The sequence below is a fragment of the Mytilus edulis genome, chromosome 1 (assembly GCF_963676685.1).
Source record: "Mytilus edulis chromosome 1, xbMytEdul2.2, whole genome shotgun sequence".
Lineage (NCBI taxonomy): Eukaryota > Metazoa > Mollusca > Bivalvia > Mytilida > Mytilidae > Mytilus > Mytilus edulis.
In genome coordinates, this window is record NC_092344.1 from 53,456,438 (window position 1) to 53,464,456 (window position 8,019).

Below are 8,019 nucleotides of genomic sequence, written 5' to 3' on the forward strand. Positions count from 1 at the left end.
ATTGTTTTATTTATTAATTTCTATTATGAAAGCTTTGTGCTTACTAATAGTCATATTTTTATCAGAGGTTCTTCATTAAATAAAAATATATCAGTTTAAACTTAAGACATAAATGAGAAATTATCCCCCCTTTTTTCTTGAAACTGGAAAAGGGCTTTTTTTTTGTATATACCATAATTCAGTGGTAAAACATAGATTAATAAGAGCAATTTATATATCCCTCAGCTAGATAACTTGCTAAACTGGTTCAAAATTGCATGTACAGTGAGATTTTAGAATTCTTATATGAGTATATACCATTTGCCTTGATTGTAAAAGGCTACCATAAGAAAAACAAAAAAACTTGAAAAATCATAAGATTATTTTGACCAAGAGCTATTTTGTTCCATATACAAGTCATAAAATACTTGTTTTATTGATTTCAATCAGAAAAAATGCAAAAATAAGAACTTGGAGTCAAGTCTTAACTGCATGCATGCTGTATGACCATTAAAGGCTAACATACTAGAGTATGCCAATTTAAGAGCTTAAATTTCCCATAAGCAGGACGGTTGACCAAAAAAGATGATTAAACATGATTACTAACATCAAATTGGACTTATTTTCATTGGAATAGGTACAACTTCTAAAAATTGGATTTCTGGTGATTCTCTGTAATAGGAAGTACACCACTAATTAATGGCCCCATTGCTTTCTATGTTAAATTCCTCAATTTCGAGTGGTCACAGCTCTTTTATCTTAAGTTCAAATCAAGTGACAATCATTGCATGTCAAAGCAACACCTTCTGGTGTCCTGTACTAAAAAAATCAACATACCTTACATTGCATATAAGAAAGAACTGGTTCCCGGAACTTCGGATGTACCAAAACAGGTACTTCCGATCTGACAAAAAGGCAAAATGTACCCTCCTTTTTAAATTTCATGCCATTTTTTTATTATTCAAATTTATCAGTCAAAAATTGTTCTGCAATGATCACCAGTCATGCAGCTTTCATTTGATACCAAAATTAATAAAATATTCTAAATATATTGAAAGTTATGTCCATGCGTAGGAACTATTTTGTGTTAAATATGTACTACTTTCTGGTATGTGCTTTCTGGCCGGGCCTGAATTAGTGGTGTTACACCTATAACAGAACCAAACTTGCTATATTGACTTGAGCATTACTTTATTTCATTCTATAATATATTTCAAGCAATAAAAAACATATAAAGCTTTAGTCCAAATACTATTTTATTAATTTTAAGCTCAAATTGGACTGGTAGTAACATATGGGTTATTCAAAGAAAACTGCATATGGATATTACCATTGGCCAATATACCTTTTTTATTCTCAATATTATTGTTTTATTTATTAATTTCTATTATGAAAGCTTTGTGCTTACTAATAGTCATATTTTTATCAGAGGTTCTTCATTAAATAAAAATATATCAGTTTAAACTTAAGACATAAATGAGAAATTATCCCCCCTTTTTTCTTGAAACTGGAAAAGGGCTTTTTTTTTGTATATACCATAATTCAGTGGTAAAACATAGATTAATAAGAGCAATTTATATATCCCTCAGCTAGATAACTTGCTAAACTGGTTCAAAATTGCATGTACAGTGAGATTTTAGAATTCTTATATGAGTATATACCATTTGCCTTGATTGTAAAAGGCTACCATAAGAAAAACAAAAAAACTTGAAAAATCATAAGATTATTTTGACCAAGAGCTATTTTGTTCCATATACAAGTCATAAAATACTTGTTTTATTGATTTCAATCAGAAAAAATGCAAAAATAAGAACTTGGAGTCAAGTCTTAACTGCATGCATGCTGTATGACCATTAAAGGCTAACATACTAGAGTATGCCAATTTAAGAGCTTAAATTTCCCATAAGCAGGACGGTTGACCAAAAAAGATGATTAAACATGATTACTAACATCAAATTGGACTTATTTTCATTGGAATAGGTACAACTTCTAAAAATTGGATTTCTGGTGATTCTCTGTAATATAACAGAACCAAACTTGCTATATTGACTTGAGCATTACTTTATTTCATTCTATAATATATTTCAAGCAATAAAAAACATATAAAGCTTTAGTCCAAATACTATTTTATTAATTTTAAGCTCAAATTGGACTGGTAGTAACATATGGGTTATTCAAAGAAAACTGCATATGGATATTACCATTGGCCAATATACCTTTTTTATTCTCAATATTATTGTTTTATTTATTAATTTCTATTATGAAAGCTTTGTGCTTACTAATAGTCATATTTTTATCAGAGGTTCTTCATTAAATAAAAATATATCAGTTTAAACTTAAGACATAAATGAGAAATTATCCCCCCTTTTTTCTTGAAACTGGAAAAGGGCTTTTTTTTTGTATATACCATAATTCAGTGGTAAAACATAGATTAATAAGAGCAATTTATATATCCCTCAGCTAGATAACTTGCTAAACTGGTTCAAAATTGCATGTACAGTGAGATTTTAGAATTCTTATATGAGTATATACCATTTGCCTTGATTGTAAAAGGCTACCATAAGAAAAACAAAAAAACTTGAAAAATCATAAGATTATTTTGACCAAGAGCTATTTTGTTCCATATACAAGTCATAAAATACTTGTTTTATTGATTTCAATCAGAAAAAATGCAAAAATAAGAACTTGGAGTCAAGTCTTAACTGCATGCATGCTGTATGACCATTAAAGGCTAACATACTAGAGTATGCCAATTTAAGAGCTTAAATTTCCCATAAGCAGGACGGTTGACCAAAAAAGATGATTAAACATGATTACTAACATCAAATTGGACTTATTTTCATTGGAATAGGTACAACTTCTAAAAATTGGATTTCTGGTGATTCTCTGTAATAGGAAGTACACCACTAATTAATGGCCCCATTGCTTTCTATGTTAAATTCCTCAATTTCGAGTGGTCACAGCTCTTTTATCTTAAGTTCAAATCAAGTGACAATCATTGCATGTCAAAGCAACACCTTCTGGTGTCCTGTACTAAAAAAATCAACATACCTTACATTGCATATAAGAAAGAACTGGTTCCCGGAACTTCGGATGTACCAAAACAGGTACTTCCGATCTGACAAAAAGGCAAAATGTACCCTCCTTTTTAAATTTCATGCCATTTTTTTATTATTCAAATTTATCAGTCAAAAATTGTTCTGCAATGATCACCAGTCATGCAGCTTTCATTTGATACCAAAATTAATAAAATATTCTAAATATATTGAAAGTTATGTCCATGCGTAGGAACTATTTTGTGTTAAATATGTACTACTTTCTGGTATGTGCTTTCTGGCCGGGCCTGAATTAGTGGTGTTACACCTATAACAGAACCAAACTTGCTATATTGACTTGAGCATTACTTTATTTCATTCTATAATATATTTCAAGCAATAAAAAACATATAAAGCTTTAGTCCAAATACTATTTTATTAATTTTAAGCTCAAATTGGACTGGTAGTAACATATGGGTTATTCAAAGAAAACTGCATATGGATATTACCATTGGCCAATATACCTTTTTTATTCTCAATATTATTGTTTTATTTATTAATTTCTATTATGAAAGCTTTGTGCTTACTAATAGTCATATTTTTATCAGAGGTTCTTCATTAAATAAAAATATATCAGTTTAAACTTAAGACATAAATGAGAAATTATCCCCCCTTTTTTCTTGAAACTGGAAAAGGGCTTTTTTTTTGTATATACCATAATTCAGTGGTAAAACATAGATTAATAAGAGCAATTTATATATCCCTCAGCTAGATAACTTGCTAAACTGGTTCAAAATTGCATGTACAGTGAGATTTTAGAATTCTTATATGAGTATATACCATTTGCCTTGATTGTAAAAGGCTACCATAAGAAAAACAAAAAAACTTGAAAAATCATAAGATTATTTTGACCAAGAGCTATTTTGTTCCATATACAAGTCATAAAATACTTGTTTTATTGATTTCAATCAGAAAAAATGCAAAAATAAGAACTTGGAGTCAAGTCTTAACTGCATGCATGCTGTATGACCATTAAAGGCTAACATACTAGAGTATGCCAATTTAAGAGCTTAAATTTCCCATAAGCAGGACGGTTGACCAAAAAAGATGATTAAACATGATTACTAACATCAAATTGGACTTATTTTCATTGGAATAGGTACAACTTCTAAAAATTGGATTTCTGGTGATTCTCTGTAATATAACAGAACCAAACTTGCTATATTGACTTGAGCATTACTTTATTTCATTCTATAATATATTTCAAGCAATAAAAAACATATAAAGCTTTAGTCCAAATACTATTTTATTAATTTTAAGCTCAAATTGGACTGGTAGTAACATATGGGTTATTCAAAGAAAACTGCATATGGATATTACCATTGGCCAATATACCTTTTTTATTCTCAATATTATTGTTTTATTTATTAATTTCTATTATGAAAGCTTTGTGCTTACTAATAGTCATATTTTTATCAGAGGTTCTTCATTAAATAAAAATATATCAGTTTAAACTTAAGACATAAATGAGAAATTATCCCCCCTTTTTTCTTGAAACTGGAAAAGGGCTTTTTTTTTGTATATACCATAATTCAGTGGTAAAACATAGATTAATAAGAGCAATTTATATATCCCTCAGCTAGATAACTTGCTAAACTGGTTCAAAATTGCATGTACAGTGAGATTTTAGAATTCTTATATGAGTATATACCATTTGCCTTGATTGTAAAAGGCTACCATAAGAAAAACAAAAAAACTTGAAAAATCATAAGATTATTTTGACCAAGAGCTATTTTGTTCCATATACAAGTCATAAAATACTTGTTTTATTGATTTCAATCAGAAAAAATGCAAAAATAAGAACTTGGAGTCAAGTCTTAACTGCATGCATGCTGTATGACCATTAAAGGCTAACATACTAGAGTATGCCAATTTAAGAGCTTAAATTTCCCATAAGCAGGACGGTTGACCAAAAAAGATGATTAAACATGATTACTAACATCAAATTGGACTTATTTTCATTGGAATAGGTACAACTTCTAAAAATTGGATTTCTGGTGATTCTCTGTAATAGGAAGTACACCACTAATTAATGGCCCCATTGCTTTCTATGTTAAATTCCTCAATTTCGAGTGGTCACAGCTCTTTTATCTTAAGTTCAAATCAAGTGACAATCATTGCATGTCAAAGCAACACCTTCTGGTGTCCTGTACTAAAAAAATCAACATACCTTACATTGCATATAAGAAAGAACTGGTTCCCGGAACTTCGGATGTACCAAAACAGGTACTTCCGATCTGACAAAAAGGCAAAATGTACCCTCCTTTTTAAATTTCATGCCATTTTTTTATTATTCAAATTTATCAGTCAAAAATTGTTCTGCAATGATCACCAGTCATGCAGCTTTCATTTGATACCAAAATTAATAAAATATTCTAAATATATTGAAAGTTATGTCCATGCGTAGGAACTATTTTGTGTTAAATATGTACTACTTTCTGGTATGTGCTTTCTGGCCGGGCCTGAATTAGTGGTGTTACACCTATAACAGAATCAAACTTGCTATATTGACTTGAGCATTACTTTATTTCATTCTATAATATATTTCAAGCAATAAAAAACATATAAAGCTTTAGTCCAAATACTATTTTATTAATTTTAAGCTCAAATTGGACTGGTAGTAACATATGGGTTATTCAAAGAAAACTGCATATGGATATTACCATTGGCCAATATACCTTTTTTATTCTCAATATTATTGTTTTATTTATTAATTTCTATTATGAAAGCTTTGTGCTTACTAATAGTCATATTTTTATCAGAGGTTCTTCATTAAATAAAAATATATCAGTTTAAACTTAAGACATAAATGAGAAATTATCCCCCCTTTTTTCTTGAAACTGGAAAAGGGCTTTTTTTTTGTATATACCATAATTCAGTGGTAAAACATAGATTAATAAGAGCAATTTATATATCCCTCAGCTAGATAACTTGCTAAACTGGTTCAAAATTGCATGTACAGTGAGATTTTAGAATTCTTATATGAGTATATACCATTTGCCTTGATTGTAAAAGGCTACCATAAGAAAAACAAAAAAACTTGAAAAATCATAAGATTATTTTGACCAAGAGCTATTTTGTTCCATATACAAGTCGTAAAATACTTGTTTTATTGATTTCAATCAGAAAAAATGCAAAAATAAGAACTTGGAGTCAAGTCTTAACTGCATGCATGCTGTATGACCATTAAAGGCTAACATACTAGAGTATGCCAATTTAAGAGCTTAAATTTCCCATAAGCAGGACGGTTGACCAAAAAAGATGATTAAACATGATTACTAACATCAAATTGGACTTATTTTCATTGGAATAGGTACAACTTCTAAAAATTGGATTTCTGGTGATTCTCTGTATAACAGAACCAAACTTGCTATATTGACTTGAGCATTACTTTATTTCATTCTATAATATATTTCAAGCAATAAAAAACATATAAAGCTTTAGTCCAAATACTATTTTATTAATTTTAAGCTCAAATTGGACTGGTAGTAACATATGGGTTATTCAAAGAAAACTGCATATGGATATTACCATTGGCCAATATACCTTTTTTATTCTCAATATTATTGTTTTATTTATTAATTTCTATTATGAAAGCTTTGTGCTTACTAATAGTCATATTTTTATCAGAGGTTCTTCATTAAATAAAAATATATCAGTTTAAACTTAAGACATAAATGAGAAATTATCCCCCCTTTTTTCTTGAAACTGGAAAAGGGCTTTTTTTTTGTATATACCATAATTCAGTGGTAAAACATAGATTAATAAGAGCAATTTATATATCCCTCAGCTAGATAACTTGCTAAACTGGTTCAAAATTGCATGTACAGTGAGATTTTAGAATTCTTATATGAGTATATACCATTTGCCTTGATTGTAAAAGGCTACCATAAGAAAAATAAAAAAACTTGAAAAATCATAAGATTATTTTGACCAAGAGCTATTTTGTTCCATATACAAGTCATAAAATACTTGTTTTATTGATTTCAATCAGAAAAAATGCAAAAATAAGAACTTGGAGTCAAGTCTTAACTGCATGCATGCTGTATGACCATTAAAGGCTAACATACTAGAGTATGCCAATTTAAGAGCTTAAATTTCCCATAAGCAGGACGGTTGACCAAAAAAGATGATTAAACATGATTACTAACATCAAATTGGACTTATTTTCATTGGAATAGGTACAACTTCTAAAAATTGGATTTCTGGTGATTCTCTGTATAACAGAACCAAACTTGCTATATTGACTTGAGCATTACTTTATTTCATTCTATAATATATTTCAAGCAATAAAAAACATATAAAGCTTTAGTCCAAATACTATTTTATTAATTTTAAGCTCAAATTGGACTGGTAGTAACATATGGGTTATTCAAAGAAAACTGCATATGGATATTACCATTGGCCAATATACCTTTTTTATTCTCAATATTATTGTTTTATTTATTAATTTCTGTTATGAAAGCTTTGTGCTTACTAATAGTCATATTTTTATCAGAGGTTCTTCATTAAATAAAAATATATCAGTTTAAACTTAAGACATAAATGAGAAATTATCCCCCCTTTTTTCTTGAAACTGGAAAAGGGCTTTTTTTTTGTATATACCATAATTCAGTGGTAAAACATAGATTAATAAGAGCAATTTATATATCCCTCAGCTAGATAACTTGCTAAACTGGTTCAAAATTGCATGTACAGTGAGATTTTAGAATTCTTATATGAGTATATACCATTTGCCTTGATTGTAAAAGGCTACCATAAGAAAAACAAAAAAACTTGAAAAATCATAAGATTATTTTGACCAAGAGCTATTTTGTTCCATATACAAGTCATAAAATACTTGTTTTATTGATTTCAATCAGAAAAAATGCAAAAATAAGAACTTGGAGTCAAGTCTTAACTGCATGCATGCTGTATGACCATTAAAGGCTAACATACTAGAGTA